Consider the following 18682-nt stretch of genomic DNA (forward strand, 5'->3'; position numbering starts at 1 on the left):
AGGCCCACCCCCTTTTAAAATACTCATTAACACTTTTCATTTGATACCCATATTGTACAAACGCATTCTAGAGTCAACCCTGGTCCACCTTTATAACGATATCTCGAAAAGGCGTCCACCTATAGAACTAAGGCCCACTCCCTTTTAAAATACTTATTAACACTTTTCATTTGATACCCATATTCTACAGACGCATTCTAGAGTCAACCCTGGTCCACATTTATAACGATATACGGAAAAGGCGCCCACCTATAGAACTAAGGCCCACTCCCTTTTTGAAATACTCATTAACACCTTTCGTTTGATATCCATATTGTACAAACGCATTCTGGAGTCACCCCCGGTCCACCTTTATGCCGATATCACGAAAAGGCGTCCACCTATAGAACTAAGGCCACTCCATTTTAAAATACTCATTAACACCTTTCGTTTGATACCCATATTGTACAAACGCATTCTGGAGTCAACCCTGGTCCACCTTTATGGCGATATCTCGAAAAGGCGTCCACCTATAGAACTAAGGCCCACCCCTTTTAAAATACTCATTAACACTTTTCATTTGATACCCATATTGTACAAACGCATTCTAGAGTCAACCCTGGTCCACCTTTATTACGATATCTCGAAAAGGCGTCCACCTATAGAACTAAGGCCCACCCCTTTTAAAATACTCATTAACACCTTTCGTTTGATACCCATATTGTACAAACGCATTCTGCAGTCACCCCCGGTCCACCTTTATGGCGATATATCGAAAAGGCGTCCACCTATAGAACTAAGGCCCACCCCCTTTTAAAATACTCATTAACACTTTTCATTTGATACCCATATTGTACCAACGCATTCTAGAGTCAACCCTAGTCCACCTTTATAACGATATCTCGAAAAGGCGTCCACCTATAGAACTAAGGCCCACCCCTTTTAAAATACTCATTAACACCTTTCGTTTGATACCCATATTGTACAAACGCATTCTGCAGTCAACCCTGGTCCACCTTTATTACGATATCTCGAAAAGGCGTCCACCTATAGAACTAAGGCCACTCCATTTTAAAATACTCATTAACACCTTTCGTTTGATACCCATATTGTACAAACGCATTCTGGAGTCAACCCTGGTCCACCTTTATGGCGATATCTCGAAAAGGCGTCCACCTATAGAACTAAGGCCCACCCCCTTTTAAAATACTCATTAACACTTTTCATTTGATACCCATATTGTACCAACGCATTCTAGAGTCAACCCTAGTCCACCTTTATAACGATATCTCGAAAAGGCGTCCACCTATAGAACTAAGGCCCACCCCTTTTAAAATACTCATTAACACCTTTCGTTTGATACCCATATTGTACAAACGCATTCTGCAGTCACCCCCGGTCCACCTTTATGGCGATATATCGAAAAGGCGTCCACCTATAGAACTAAGGCCCACCCCCTTTTAAAATACTCATTAACACTTTTCATTTGATACCCGTATTGTACAAACCCATTCTAGAGTCAACCCTGGTCCACCTTTATGGCGATATCTCGAAAAGGCGTCCACCTATAGAACTAAGGCCCACCCCTTTTAAAATACTCATTAACACTTTTCATTTGATACCCATATTGTACAAACGCATTCTAGAGTCAACCCTGGTCCACCTTTATTACGATATCTCGAAAAGGCGTCCACCTATAGAACTAAGGCCCACTCCCTTTTAAAATACTCATTAACACTTCTCATTTGATACCCATATTGTACAAACGCATTCTAGAGTCAACCCTGGTCCACCTTTATAACGATATCTCGAAAAGGCCTCCACCTATAGAACTAAGGCCCACTCCCTTTTAAAATACTCATTAACACCTTTCGTTTGATACCCATATTGTACAAACGCATTCTGGAGTCACCCCCGGTCCACCTTTATGGCGATATCTCGAAAAGGCGTCCACCTATAGAACTAAGGCCCACCCCCTTTTAAAATACTCATTAACACCTTTCGTTTGATATCCATATTGTACAAACGAATTCTGGAGTCACCCCCGGGCCACCTTTATGGCGATATCTCGAAAAGGCGTCCACCTATAGAACTAAGGCCCACCCCCTTTTAAAATAGTCATTAATACCTTTCGTTTGGTACCCATATTGTACAAACGCATTCTAGAGTCAACCATGGTCCACCATTATAACGATATCTCGAAAAGGCGTCCACCTATAGAACTAAGGCCCACTCCCTTTTAAAATACTCATTAACACCTTTCATTTGATACACATGTCATACAAACACATTTCAGGGTTACCCTAGGTTCATTTTCCTACATGTTGATTTTCCCTTATTTTGTCTCCATAGCTCTCAACTGAGTATGTAATGTTCGGTTACACCAGAACTTAGCCTTCCTTATTTGTTTTTAATTATTTTATTTTTATTAAGACTAAAGAAAATGGGGTTAAGTATTGCAATCGAAATGCATGCACCGGAAAAGTCTTTTAAGGTAATAACGGGGTTCTAATTTCATTTTATTTATATCCTCGTGAGATGTCATAAGCCATGAAATAACGACTCTTGACCCTAACTGTATGCCTGCAAGAAGATGCTAGGATGCCAATGGAGCCTATAACCCAAACTCGATCTTTGGGTATTTACGGCATCTGTGAAACCCATACTTTACTATGGAGTTTTTGTTTGATGGACAGTCACACAAAAAAGTACGTATACCAAAAAATTTGGGGGGTATCAATTATTAGCATAACGGGGAGCCATAAAAAATACACCGACAGCAGCATTGCACGCCATTGTACGCGCCATCTAATATCGGGCAAACAGAACATATGTTCGCGCGCCTGAGCTTCGAAAGAGATTTTGTGGCCACAATTGAGGCGGAGGATTGGTGCTAAGGTGCAAATATGACAAAAATTACTATGCATGTGTATATGGATGATTCCAATTTAATGTAAACGGTGCGGTCTGCTGTTTACTGCGTCGATCCAGAAAGTAGATCCTACGGGCCGCCAGGTTATTGCAGCGTCTTTCAGGCGGAAATTAAAGCCGCAACGATGCAGCAGAAATTCTGGAGGAAACGTGCTTAAGCTGCAGTCGCGTCAATATACATATATAGACGTGGACAAAGTGGCTCATATCTCATACCTATGCATCTCTGAGACCCGGAACGTGTTTCAATCCGAGATCTTCGCTATCCGGGAGACGTTAAAGCATTATTCTCGAATAATCAAGGATAATATATGGTCCAGTTTTTCAGTTTAGAGAGTGGGCAATTGAGCTGTCTAGTCGACGTAGAATTTCCCTAATTTGAGTGACGAGGCATCATAACATACGGCACTAATCAAGAGACGTACATACGAAATACGACTTTCAGCCATTCTCAAAATTAAAAGAAGAATAAAATCAGATTTTGGTTAATACAAAATGTATGAGAATGTAAGCCAATTCCTTAGGTCGCTGCTAAAATTTTGGTAGAATGGTGGAATTCTTGTGGGACGACCAAGTGTAAGTAAAATGAAAACAAGTAAGGAAGGTTAAGTTCGGGTGTAACCGAACATTACATACTCAGTTGAGAGCTATGGTGACAACATACGGGAAAATAACGATGTAGGAAAATGAACCGAGAGCAACTCTGGAATGTGTTTGTATGACATGTGTATCAAATGAAAGGCATTAAAGAGTATTTTATGAGGGAGTGGGCCATAGTTCTATAGGTGGACGCCATTTAGGGATATAGCCATAAAGGTGGATCAGGTTGACTCTAGAATGCGTTTGTACGATATGGGTATCAAATGAAAGGTGTTAATGAGTATTTTAAAAGGGAGTAAGCCTTAGTTCCATAGGTGGACGCCGTTTCGAGATATCGCCATAAAGGTGGACCAGGGGTGACCCTAGAATTTGTTTGTACAATATGGGTATCAAAAGAAAGGTGCTAATGAGTATTTTAAAAGGGAGTGATGCTTAGTTCCACAGGTGGACGCCGTTTCGAGATATCGCCATAAAGGTGGACAAGGTGTGACCCTAGAATTTGTTTGTACGATATGGGTATCAAATTAAAGGTATTAAGGAGGGTTTTAAAAGGGAGTGGTGGTAGTTGTATAAGTGGTCGAATTTTTGAGATATAGCCATAAAGGTGGATCAGGTTGACTCTAGAATGCGTTTGTACGATATGGGTATCAAACGAAAGGTGTTAATGAGTATTTTAAAAGGGAGTAATCCCTAGTTCCATAGGTGGACGCCGTTTCGAGATACCGCCATAAAGGTGGACCAGGGTGACCCTAGAATTTATTTGTACAATACGGGTATCAAAAGAAAGGTGTTAACGAGTATTTTAAAAGGGAGTAATCCTTAGTTCCATAGGTGGACGCCGTTTCGAGATATCGCCATAAAGGTGGACCAGGGGTGACCCTAGAATTTGTTTGTACAATATGGGTATCAAAAAAAGGTGTTAATGAGTATTTTAAAAGCGAGTGATGCTTAGTTCCACAGGTGGACGCCGTTTCGAGATATCGCCATAAAGGTGGACCAGGAGTGACCCTAGAATTTGTTTGTACAATATTGGTATCAAAAGAAAGGTGTTAATGAGTATTTTAAAAGGGAGTGATGCTTAGTTCCACAGGTGGACGCCGTTTCGAGATATCGCCATAAAGGTGGACCAGTTGTGACCCTAGAATGCGTTTGTACAATATGGGTATCAAACGAAAGATGTTAATGAGTATTTTAAAAGGGAGTAATCCTTAGTTCCATAGGTGGACGCCGTTTCGAGATATCGCCATAAAGGTGGACCAGGGGTGACCCTAGAATTTGTTTGTACAATATGGGTATCAAAAGAAAGGTGTTAATGAGTATTTTAAAAGGGAGTGATGCTTAGTTCCAGAGGTGGACACCGTTTCGAGATATCGCCATAAAGGTGGACCAGGTGTGACCCTAGAATTTGTTTGTACGATATGGGTATCAAATTAAAGGTATTAATGAGGGTTTTAAAAGGGAGAGATGGTAGTTATATATGTGAAGGCGTTTTCCAGTTCGCGACCAAAATGTGGACCAGGGTGACACAGAACATCATCTGTTGGATACTGCTAATATATTTATATATGTAATACCTGCTAAGATTTTAAGGGTTTTTTATTTCGCCCTGCGGAACTTTTTAATTTTCTTCTACTTAATATGGTAGGTGTCACAACCATTTTATAAAGTTTTTTCTGAAGTTATATTTCGTGTCAATAAACCAATCCAATTACCTCACCATGTTTCATCCCTTTTTTCGTATTTGGTATAGAATTATGGCATTTTTTTCATTTTTCGTAATTTTCGATATCGAAAAAGTGGGCGTGGTCATTGTCGGATTTCGTTCATTTTTCATACCAAAATAAATTGAGTTCAAGTAAGTATGTGAACTAAGTTCATTAAAGATATGTCGATTTTTGCTCAAGTTATCGTGTTAACGGCCATGCGGAAGGACAGACGAACGACTGTGTATAAAAACTGGGCGTGGCATAAACCGATTTCGCCCGTTTTCACAGAAAACAGTTAACATCATAAAATCTATGCCCCTACCAAATTTCAAAAGGATTGGTTAATTTTTGTTCGACTTATGGCGACAAATTAAATGAAAAAGGGCGGAGCCACGCCCATTTTGAAAATTTCTTTTATTTTTGTATTTTTTTGCACCATGTCATTACTGGAGTTGAATGTTGACATAATTTACTTATATACTGTAAAGATATTAAATTTTTTGTTAAAATTTTACTTTAAAAAAATTTTTTTTTAAAGTGGGCGTGGTCCTTCTCCGATTTTGCTAATTTTTATTAGGCGTACATATAGTAACAGGAGTAACGTCCCTGCCAAATTTCATCATGATATCTTCAACGACTGACAAATTACAGCCTGCAAAAATTTTAAATTACCTTCTTTTAAAAGTGGGCGGTGCCACTCCCATTGTCCAAAATTTTACTAATTTTCTATTCTGCGTCATAAATTCAACTCATCTACCAAGTTTTGTCGCTTTATCTGTCTTTGGTAATGAATTATCGCACTTTTTCGGTTTTACGAAATTTTCGATATCGAAAAAGTGGGCGTGGTTATAGTCCGATATTGTTCATTTTAAATAGTGATCTGAGATGAGTGCTCAGGAACCTACGTACCAAATTTCATCAAGTTACCTCAAAATTTACTCAAGTTATCGTGTTAACGGCCATGCGGAAGGACAGACGGACGACTGTGTATAAAAACTGGGCGTGGCATCAACCGATTTCGCCCGTTTTCAGAGAAAACAGTTAGCATCATAAAGTCTATGCCCCTACCAAATTTGAAAAGGATTGGTTAATTTTTGTTCGACTTATGGCGTTAAAAGTATCCTAGACAAATTAAATGAAAAAGGGCGGAGCCACGTCCATTTTGAAATTTTCTTTTATTTTTGTGTTTTGTTGCACCATGTCATTACTGGAGTTGAATGTTGACATAATTTACTTATATACTGTAAAGATATTAAATTTTTTGTTAAAATTTTACTTTAAACAAAATTTTTTTTTAAAAGTGGGCGTGGTCCTTCTCCGATTTTGCTACTTTTTATTAGGCGTACATACAGTAACAGGAGTAACGTCCCTGCCAAATTTCATCATGATATCTTCAACGACTGACAAATTACAGCTTGCAAAAATTATAAATTACCTTCTTTTAAAAGTGGGCGGTGCCACGCCCGTTGTCCAAAATTTTACTAGTTTTCTATTCTGCGTCATAAATTCAACTCATCTACCAAGTTTCGTCGCTTTATCTGTCTTTGGTAATGAATTATCGCACTTTTTCCGTTTTACGAAATTTTCGATATCGAAAAAGTGGGCGTGGTTATAGTCCGATATCGTTCATTTTAAATAGCGATATGAGATGAGTGCTCAGGAACCTACGTACCAAATTTCATCAAGTTACCTCAAAATTTACTCAAGTTATCGTGTTAACGGACGGACGGACGGACGGACATGGCTCAATCAAATTTTTTTTCGATCCTGATTATTTTGATATATGGAAGTCTATATCTATCTCGATTCCTTTATATATGTACAACCAACCGTTATCAAATCAAAGTTAATATACTCTGTGAGCTCGAAGTTTTAACGATTTGTTGCCGATGAGTTTGTTGTGGGTGTACTATCGACGACGATTCGTTGTCGACGAATAATCCGTTTGCTATCGAAAATTTATCAATTTACTTCCAAAGTTGCATCTATTAAGTTTTGAAATATTATTGGTATGTTATCAAAAAGTTATTTACAAATTATCGATTTGTTATCGGAGTATTACCAATTTGTTTACGCCGTTTTATCAATCTGTTATCGGAAAGTTATTGATTTATTTTAGACAAATTTTCGATTTGTCATCAAAAAAATATCGATATGCTATTGATAAATTATCGAAAAGTTGTCTCTTATTTATTTAAAAGTTATCGATATACTATGATCTTGGATTTAATTACCCCTTCATCTATTACATTCGTAAAATTAAATATGTGATATAAAATGGGAAGATTATCAACTTATCATCGAAGTTGTGTCGGCGTTTTTTCGAACTGTTATCTTAAAATAATAGATTTGCAATCGAATAACTATAGATTTGTTCTAATGTATCGACTTGTTATCAAAAAATGTCCATATGTTATCGAAAAATTACCGATTTCTATCGAAAAGTTATCTAAAATTTTTAGAAAGGTAATCGATGGGTTATCTAAAAGTCATCGATTTGTTATCGAAGATTAGCGATTTGCAACCAATTTTTTTATCAAAAGGTAAATTATTTCTTATGTATTTAATTAGCGAGCTTTGCTCATATTGCTTTATACAATGGTTTTTGTAATTGATATTAGAGAAAAATTGTAAGTTTACAGACGGCGATGGTTGTTACTAAGCTTTCAAAAGCGCGCCTAAAAATCATATCCACACCATTAGGAATATACTACATACAAAGTGTATGTGCCTACATGGTGATCAAAAGGAATATCAACAAAAAGGCAACTCTTAGAGACCAATTGTACAGCGAACAACGGGATATTCATATGGCTTAGCAGCTAAAGGCTTGCACTGATATGAATGTTGGAGATTCGAGTTCAATGCTCAGCTCCCGAAAAGCTAGCTGATGAAGAAGGTAAATTATTTCTTATGAAAAAGGTGTACATATATTCAATATCGAAAACTTATCGGTTTCTAACAGGTGTTTTTCTTTTGAAAAACTAATGCAAGTGTTTTGTTTAAGCTGGCTGGCAAAATTCCTTGGGCTGAACCCTCCCAGAGGGTGCCGGCTGGTAATATGCACAGAAGTTGCTCGTCCATGCTAGTAAAGAACTGGCCCGCAAACTCAGATACCGAGAGTGTATCGCTCTCGGCATTCGGAGTGCTGCGTGCCAGTTCGATATCGGTCCCATGTTCACTTAAGATGTTGCATGGGTCCTTGGGATTCGTTGTGGCGGTTGCGGATTCGCTCGGGCTGTGTCCGCAATCACCAGATTTTCAGGCGTGGTGGTGGTTCCTTTCACCTAAGGGGCAGGGGCAGCAGATCCACTCAGGGTGTTTCTGCCTATCTCCTCGCCCTGAAGTACAGGCTCACCACCGTCCGGTGCTTCTACTTGCGTACAATCCCTTCGAACCTTCAACGTGATGGAGTAGAAGCCATAGCTTAAAACTCCATCACATTCGTCAAGGCAAGGGGAGAAGCCTCGTTTAAGATGAAACCAACACAGCGCCGCTTCTCCCTTGTCCCGCCGACCCGGACTATCCTCCAATCACTCGAAGGTAGCCCCTTATTTGATTCCGCGATGGTATCCAAAGTCTCAGCAGGATCCGCTACGACGTCTGGGACCCAGGCCCAAGCTCTCGGTCTGTTCGGAATTTCTTCCAAACCGACCGCATCCAAGCTGGCCCAGGCAACAGCTGTCCTAGCGAAGCTATGGCGAGTTTGTAAAGCTTGCACGAGCACTCGGCGGCGCAGGAAACGAGTTTGACCCTGGTACCAGCCGGCATCACGGATAGTGGGAGCCGCCCCGGATACTTGGTCATAGTGGAGATAGCTTTACAGCGGTAGAGGCAGTACTTTTGTCCGTGTAGGACTTAGTGCTGTTTCCAGCCACCCGCTGGCGAGAGGTGACCGGTACGGGCGTGGGACGGGCCTCCTGTGCTTGCTCAGTCGGACGCTGCTTTCCCTCTTTTGGGCTAGCTTTGCCGGCTGCCGCGGGATTGGACTTGCCCTCAAGGGGTTTAGCCCTTCCGCTAGCTTGCACAGGTGGCCGAAAAGTATTTTGCCGTCTGTGCGGTTCCCGACGAATTGGGTACTTTTTTAATGCCTAGTCCAAGGGTGGCATCTTTACCAGTGCAGGGATTCGAGGCTTGGTTTTTTTGCTGACTCATATTTCTAGATCTTTGACTGCCTACTAAGGTGAGACCGTTCGGCAGCCTGAAAAAAAGAGAAAGGGGAAACCATACGGTCGACTGCGGTAGAGCCTCATACCGCAGCAAGTCGCCGTTACTCCCGGAGCAGGACCGGTATCCGGGTGGCTCCGTAAAAATACAGTCGGATGCCCCTGACTGCAAACGCATAACACTCTGAATTAGGGGTGGACCACCTTTTCAACTGGGCGTGGTCCGATTCCCACATGGAGGTCACGTTTAAAAACCATTTGCATATGCCTGAGCTATTAAGGAGCTGGGGCAAAAATGGAAAGGATTCCCAAACTTAGCTTGAGTATTGGAGAAGCTTCCTCATCCTTAGAGTTATTGCTCGTCTTCGAAATGCTGATATACCTTATGAAGAGAAGCATCCAGCTCTTCTTCTGAAAACTCACCATATCACACATTTGTATATTTCATTTTTGCATAAATCAAATCTACACCCAGGAGAAAAGGTTTTACTTAGCCTTCTTCAGCAGCGCATATGGGTGATCAATGCCCGCGAACTTGTGCGTAAAACAGTACGCAATTGCGTACATTGCTTCCATTATAAACCCAAACTCATAAGACAAATCATGAGGCAGATCGCGCAACTGCTCAGATTCTCTTTGCCGTATGTGGAGTAGACTTTTGCGGCCCATTTCTTATTTCGTTTCGTATTCGAGGCAAGCCTCCATATAAGACGTATGCAGCCATTTTCGTATGTTTTTTTTTCAAAGGCCACTAACATTGACCTTTTCTCCGATTTGTCAACGAATGCCTTTTTGCTGTGTTTAACCCGCCGTTGCTCGCGCGGGGTGTACATTACACCCCAACACTATTAATTACTGTCATACATTTTTTTCGGGTTGTACCAGGGCCGCACTTTTTCTAATAGCTGAGTATATTTGTACACTTTATTAGTAGGTTCATGCTGGTTAGTTTCAGTTTTACCGTTTAGCTAAACGGTGCGTCTAAATTTCGGGTAGGATGTCTGTTGCACCCCGCGAGTAACCGCGTAAAAAAAGTGTTCAATAGTCGAGATCGAAATTGCCATCTTTACCTAAATTTGAAAAGGTTATTAGATGCTTCCACGTCTCATACTAACTCAGATTCGGAAAACAATCAAAAAAGGATGAGGTGTTCTGTGTGCGCCCGCTCAAAGGACATAAAATTTAAAACTAAATGTGATTTTTGCCAAAAATATGTGTGTAAAAACCATATGTGCAATATCTGCAATGATTTTACCACCTTGGAGTGAGTTACCGTAACTTTTTTTATTAATAAATAATTTATGTTCACTATTATTACTTGCTAAGAAGGCGAAAATCAGTTAATGTTTCACTCAATTGAGTGTTTTTTTTTTAAATGAAGTATTATTTCTTAATTTTTTGTACCTTGTTTTATGTCTAAAATTGTTCAATAAAAATTAATACTTATTTATTAAAAAAATATTAATTAGCATTTTCGTGATCTTATGTACAACATATATTAGTTATAATCTCTAAATTTTCACCTTTCCAAGAAATAATACATTTTAGATTGGGGTGTATATGACACCCCGCGAGTAACGACGTCCTAAAATAAGTGCGCGAGTAACGGCGGGTTAAAACGATTCGTATCTCGGCGTGGCACACCATCGCATTTATATTGCGACAATGCAACAAACTTTGTGGGTATGCCCTCAAAGAATTTCAAACTAATCACTTTAATGAAAAGTCTCTGAATGCAGTGTTGCATTAAGCAACGAAATTGGCCTAGAGTTTCGATTCATACCTCCTAGAGCTCCGCACTTCGGTGGCCTCTGGGAGGCAGCAGTGAAATCTGCAAAAACACTTTTAGTAAAAAACATGGGGCAGGCAAAATTAACATACGACGAACTTCAAGCGCTTCTGGTAGAAATTGAAGCAATTCTAAATTCTCGTCCCATAATTCCACTTTCGATAGACCTCAACGATGGGCCAGCGTTAACGCCAGGGCACCTTTTAATAGGGATACCATTTGAAAAAGTCGATATTAACAGAAACATGGCTTACCTTTATAAAAAATCAATTTTGGCAACAATGGAAACGCGACTACTTGCGAGAGCTTCAGCAGCGTATGAAGTGGAACAAAGAAGAAGCAGATAATAAGCTGGGACAAGTTGTCATTGTTCAAGAAGATAACTTGCCACCGTAGCAGTGGCTTCTTACTCGTGTCACAAGTGCAAGCCCGGGTTCTGATGGAAAAATTCGAGTAGTTGACTTACAAACAAAAAAGGGAATTATTAGAAGAGCCATTCATAAGCTCGCTCCTCTACCTTCAATGGAAAACGTTTGAAGGTTTAAGACCCTACAGTGGGGGGAGTATGTTGGGTGAGAGTGCCCATCTATGCATTTAATTTCTATTGTGTATAAATTCTCTGATATCGCTATATAAGAATTTGCAACATACCGAATTTTTCTGCTGCAACAGAAAACGAATTCAACTTTATGCTACAAAATCGACGCCAAAAGCCAACAAAATCTGCAGACACGTTAAGAGATTGATAAAATTTGTTGAAAATTAAAATGATTGCTATCTACGAAAGGTGAAAATCTGTAAGCAAAAAGCTTGGATAACATTTTGAGATTCCCGGGCCCCCCCGAAGGCCGGACCCGGGGTAAATTACCCATGAGTACTTTAAAAAATCTGTTTATTCAATTAATTAAAAAAAAAGTTTTTTTTGTACTATTCCTGAAATCTATAAGAACAAGTTTTTGTTTATTTTTTATTCACAAGACCCAATTAGGTATAGGTTAGGTTGAACTGGCCGGTCCGTGAGGACCTCACATAGACTGATTGAGTCCGTAGTGATACCAGAGGTTTGTTTTAACGACCAAACTGAAAAACCCTATCAAAAACCAGGACCTATGTATGTTATAAAATAACTCCGTCCTCTTGGCAAATACAAGAAGCTTCCTAGGACTTAAGCCACTTGCTGCTTCTAGATCTGACAGCTGTATCACTCCTAATAGCTGGAGTCTTAGCCTGGCAAGTGCAGGGCACGAGCACAGAATGTGCTCGATTGTTTCCTCCTCCAAACCGCACTTCCTACATCTGCTATCACTGACCAAGCCTAATTTAAAGGCATGTGACGCCAGAAGACAGTGTCCAGTCAGAATACCCGTCATGAGTCTACAGTGATCTCTTTTTAATGATAGAAGCAACTTTGTTAGTCTAAGGTTGTAAGACCTACTCATAATCTTCGACACTTTACAGCCCCACGCTTTTCCCGCTTGGTCGATCATGTGCACCTCTCGCCTTCGCTTAATCTCGGAGCAAGCTTCAGGGATGCGCCCTTTTCAGCTAGTTCATCCGCTTTTTCATTCCCATATGCCCTGGGACCCAATATAGATATATGCTTCTCCATTACCCGATTCTGTCGAGAGACTGCTTACACTCTAACACGCATTTAGATGCTGTGCTATGCGAGATTATTGCCCTAATTGCTGCTTGACTGTCAATATAAATGTTAACACGGTCGCAGCTTAAGCTATTCTCTTCCAGGGTTTCTACTGCTTTTGCTACGGCTAATAATTCCGCTTGGAAAACGCTACAGTAATCCGGCAGTCTGTAGGATATGCTTATTTCCGGATCAGCACAGTATACCGCAGACCCTACTCCTTCCACTACTTTGGAACCATCTGTGTACACATGTATCGCCTCGTCCGCCATTTGCGCGCCCTTGTCCCAACCGTCCACCTCTATTGTGGCCTTAAGATCTCCCTCGAAGCGCAGATAGGGAATCAGGTAGTCTGTTCGTTTTGTGATTGATGACGCTATACTATTATGGCCATATGGTCGGCGCTCAAGCTGCCCCTAGGCACCGAGCCTGGTTGCGGTTGTTAATGCTTTGTTCTTTGCTACCAGGTCTACAGGTGGAATGTGCAGAATGGCATAGATAGTCTGCATACCCCCTCTAATTTTTTGAGGTATGTTGTTTTTTGTGTGGCTTTCCACCAAACAACAACTCCATAGTATAAAATAGGGCTTACAATCGCTGTAAAAACCCAATGAGAAACAGAGGGCGATAAGCCCCACGTACACCCCAGCATTCTTTTAAATGCATAGAGTGCCGTTGAGGCCTTCTTGACCCTCTCCTCCACGTTGAGCTTCCAGGACAGCTTACTGTCTAGGATGATTCCTAGATGTTTTGTGCAAGGTTTCTCCTGTATGGTCACCCCTCCTAACTTAGGCCTGGTCCAATTTGGGACCTTGTACCTCTTTGTAAACAAGACCATATCCGTCTTCTCCGCATTGACTTTCAACCTGACATTAGATGCCCAGGTATGAATATCCCGAAGCGCCCGATCCATCAAAGAGCTAATCGTTGGAGGGCACTTTCCACTTATGACAATTGCAACGTCATCTGCGTAAGCCGTAAGTTTTACGGGTCCCTCATCGAATCGCCTGCGCAGTTGGTTGATGACCAGCGTCCACAGCAGAGGTGATAGCACCCTCCCTGTGGTGTGCCCCTCTCCACTGATTTCGTAGCCTCGCACAATCCCCATTGTGATGTAATCTTCCTGAAATTGAAAGCCCGGCAATGTCCAAGAAGACTCCTAGAGCATATTCCTTATATTCCAGGGATTTCTCTATGCTTATTACCACCCTATGCAATGCGGTGTCTACCGACTTGCCTTTGGTGTACGCATTCTGTGTTGTGCTTTTCATCCACGTTGGTCTTTATGTACATATCTATCAGCCTCTCAAAGGTTTTGAGCAGAAATGATGTTAAGCTAATGGGTCTATAGTCTTTGGGATACACGTGACCGATCTTCCCCGCCTTTAGTAGGAAAGCTACATGAGCAGTTCTCCAAGAGGGCGGTACATGATTCAGCCTTATGCACTCATCGAATATTATTTTAAGCCATACTTGAAACTTGTAGCATGGCCGGGAATATACCGTCTGGGCCCGGCGATTTAAACTTAGAAAACGTTTCATATCTAAGTAATAACACAATTCAACTCTGCGAATACATATTTGTATAAACAACTCATTACCAGGAAATTTTCATTTGAAAAACTAAAGCAAGTGTTTTGTTAAAGCGGAGCTCATTTTATTTCGCAGAAATATGCATGAGTGCTTTAAAAAATCTGTTTATTCAACTAACTAAAAAAAAAAAACAATTTTTTTTCTACTATTTATGAAATCTATAAGAAAAAGTTTTTGTTTATTTTTAAACGGTTTTATTTAGCTTGACTTGACAGGCTGGCTGGCACGAATTTTGTAATTGAAATTTAAATAACTTCCCGATAAGCTACAAGCTTGAAACTTGGAATGTAGTTCAGAGCCCCATGACAATGCATTAATAAGAAAAAAATCGCCGCTATGTGGAGCAAGGATTGAGACATTCAGAAAAAACCTATTTGTGGTCCGATTTGGTCCATATTTGGAACACCTAATACATACATGAATAGAAAGCGACCTATGATGTCCGATTTGGCTCATATTTGGAACAAATATTATATACAGTCCGGTAGAAGTGACATCAAAATATTTTGTAGTTGGAGGAGGGACAAGCATACGTGGCGTACAGTCGAGTAAAGTCTTTGGAAGGATTATGTATTGAGGACTTAGATTGTAGCAAATGGTCCGGAAAGTATTCTTGTAATAATGAGTCACTAAATGCACTAAATAGAATGAGAAATAATAGGCAATTAAATAAAGGCTAAAAACTTGAAAATAGAGTAATTAAAAAAAATTTAATGTTAAACGGTTTTATTGGCAAACAATACTTGGGTTAGGTGGTAGCTGCCCTGATAACGATAGCTCACTTGGACAACACGAATGTCCGTTGTGATACCACATAAACCAAAAATAGCGGTGACTTAGATCTAGCTACTTAGAGAATCGTTGGGTAGCAACGATAAAGCTCCGAATGATACCGATCTCAACTTTGGATAAATCCTCGGGAGATCCAAGTGAGTCGCGACCGAAGTACTTTCGCCAGTTTCTTGTCCAAAACAATCCCCAAATATTTAACCCTATCAGAAAGTACCAACGGTACCCCTCCAATCGAGGGAGTTCTGAAATCGGGAATCTTATATCTCCTTGTAAAAAGAACAAATTCCGTTTCACCCGGGTTGACCGGCAATCCACATGAATCCGCCCACCTAGCCACAATATCCAGGTACTCCTGCAGAACATTGGGCAGGGTGCCCAGAAATTTGCCTCTGACTAGGATAGCGAGGTCATCTGCATAGGCAACCACCCGACAACCATTGGCTTCCAGCTCCACAAGAAGCTCGTTGACTACCACAACCCAGAGCAGAGGAGATAGGACACCTCCCTGTGGCGTGCCCCTGCACACCTTCCTCATAATTATGGCCCCTCACCACTCCGCTGCGACAATTCTGACGCATAGAAGTTTGCTAATAAATTCAACCAGAGTCGCTTCGACTCCCAAACCCACCAGAGCTCTTTCGATTGCCCCTGGTAAGACATTGTTAAAAGCCCCCTCAATGTCTAGAAAGGCACCCAGAGCATATTCTTTATGTTCTAGGGACCACTCTATTTGCTTTACAATCGAATGGAAAGCCGTTTCCGTCGATCTACCCTTGCAGTACACTGTAACCCCCAGGTATCCTTTCCCGTAGGTACAGGTCAATCAGCCGCTCAAACGTCTTAAGAAGAAACGACGAGAGACTGATTGGCCTGAAATCCTTAGGTGATACATGAGAGCTCCTGCCCGCCTTCGGAATGAAGATGATCCTAACCGTGTGCCACGACTTAGGGATATAGTTAAGCCTGAGGCAGTTAGTGCAGATGATGGCCAACCAGCGGCAGGAAATCCCTAAAGACTTTTGAAGTTGCGCAGGAATGATGCCATCCGGGCCGGGTTACTTATAGGGCTTGAACGAATTTATAGCCCAGGATATTTGACTTTCCCGTAGTGGAATGGCAGGCATTTCTGCATGGCCAGCAACCGCCGACCACGTAAGCGAAGATCCCTGTGCAACTGGGACATCGGGAAAATGATTGTCCAGTAAAAGTCTCAGGAACTCCTCGCTACTCGTCGCCCAGTCCCCACCATCATCTCTCAGATACCCCGAGGGGCGGGATTCCTAGAGAGTATTTTATAAAGCCTCGCGGATTCATTGCAGCCCTCTACGTTTTCGCAGAAGCTTCGCCATGAATCTCGCTTGGCTATCCTTATTTCATATTTATAAATCCCCAGACTCACCTTATAGAACTCCCAGTCCGAGGGTAATTTAGTTCTCCTGGCTCTGTTAAAGAGGCCGCCTACTGGACGCTCTTAGGTCGTCAAGGGAATCAGACCACCAGGGCGGCTTGCCCTTCCCCCTGTAAGTTTTCAGTGGGGAGGATTGTTGAAAGGCGCTATTGCTTGCCGAGGTGAAGGTTTCCACCAGACCGTCTATTTCAGATTCGGACAGGTCCGAACCAATGAGAGGCGCCTCAGGCAATAGCTCTCCCAACTTCCTACAATACAAGCCCCAATTGGTACTTTTAGGGTTCCTAAAACATATTTTACCGGGACGTTCTTCGTTCAGCGATAACTGAATATATAGGTGATCAGAGAAGGAGTGCTCGTTGAGAACCCTCCAGTCAGATATCCGATCTTCCAATTCTCTGCTAACCAGGGTGAGTTCCAGGACCTCCTCCCTTACCGCAGTAATAAAAGTCGGGTCATTCCCCCTATTACATATACAAAGTCCCTCATCTACAATAAAAGTATATAAAGACTCACCTCTGGTGTTCGTATTCGAGCTCCCCCATATGCTAAGGTGTGCATTAGCATCGGTACCTATGATTACGCCAACGCCTCTCCGCCTTGCTTCAGCGGTGATTTCGCCCAGTATCACAGGTGGTGGTCCCGTTACCATGGGGCATATCGCTGAAACCACCCACAATTCGTTACTGCCTCGTTCGATGCAGACCGTGGTTACGCCAGCATTGCTGAAATTAGAGAGAATAAAAGCTATAAATTCCTTTTAAATAAGCACACAGGATCTAGGCCTACCTGCCTCCCCATGCACCAAAGTGTTGAATTTTCCCGTCCTTAATCCAGAAAAATTTCCGCCGTTACTACTCAACCACGGCTCGTGGACAAGGACTATATCCACTCCGCCTTTCTCAAGACAGAGCAGCAAGTTTGCGGAAGCCGCATTAGAATGCTGTAGATTGATTTGACGGATTTCTATCAGCACCACTCTTCTTCTTCTGCACCCCATCCTTGGCGGCTTCGCCCTCGGAGACTAGGAGATCCTCCTCCCCTCAAACAGACGATTTACACTGATGACGGATCCCGCCATCGATGATTCGCCCTCGGAAGCTAGGAGCTCCTCCTCTGCCCTATCAGCCAGACGACTAGCACTGATGACAAATCCCGCTATTGACGGGACGTCAACAGTGCTTTCGCTGTCCAAATTAGCGGGGTCGGCATCCACAACCATGGGTACTGGCTCCCCTGCGGACGCCTCCATCTTCAGAAAAGTCTCTGGGGGAGAGGAACCATCTCCCCTGGAATCGGCGTGGTAGATTTTGAGAACCACACGCTCGAGGCCATAAGAGATAACCCCCGTCGTGTCAGAGAGAACCGGTGGACTCTGCGTTAAGCAGAATCAGCACTTGCCGACGTGGCCCAACAGCCTCCTCTACTCTGAGGACCCTCCAGTTATGCGTCGGAAGGTTCGGGTTTGCAGTAACGCATTAAATTTAGTATTTTCTCCGGCTGAGAGGGCCCGGCAGGCAACCACACTCGAGCCCTCGGTCAAAGGGGGAGATCCCTCCATTCCGCGGCCTCTAGTCTGGCTCTCATCCAGACCTCCCCAACCAAAGAAATTATTTTCTTAAAGATACAGGCCGACCGCTCGTCAGCACAAGTAATCAGTCTAAATCCATGATACCACCCCGAGTATTCGAAGCATGGCCGCGGACCTGGGCTCTCCTTAACAGCGGTTATATAGGCCGCTGATATGGCGCTGGCGACCCACGGCCACTCCTCTAGGGAGATGGCAATGGTGCCATCCCTACTCCTATCCAGGACCCCGAGGGTGATGGAGCCCGCTCGTTGAGCGATTTCGCTAAACGCAATTGCGTCCCCACCTCCTAGCCCCTAAACCCTGCTGCTCACCCGCATCGTTCGACACCGGTGTGTGGTCGTCGCAACCTACGACGCTCCTGGCCCACTCCAGCGTCCGGGAATGCTTCTCAGAAATCTGAGCTGCATCCCTTCCGCCGTAGCGCTCCAAGATCTTCTCAGCTAGGCGCCTATCACTCAGAGCTTTCCTATGCGCCGTCGATCGAC

The sequence above is a fragment of the Eurosta solidaginis genome, chromosome 4 (assembly GCF_040869045.1).
Source record: "Eurosta solidaginis isolate ZX-2024a chromosome 4, ASM4086904v1, whole genome shotgun sequence".
Lineage (NCBI taxonomy): Eukaryota > Metazoa > Arthropoda > Insecta > Diptera > Tephritidae > Eurosta > Eurosta solidaginis.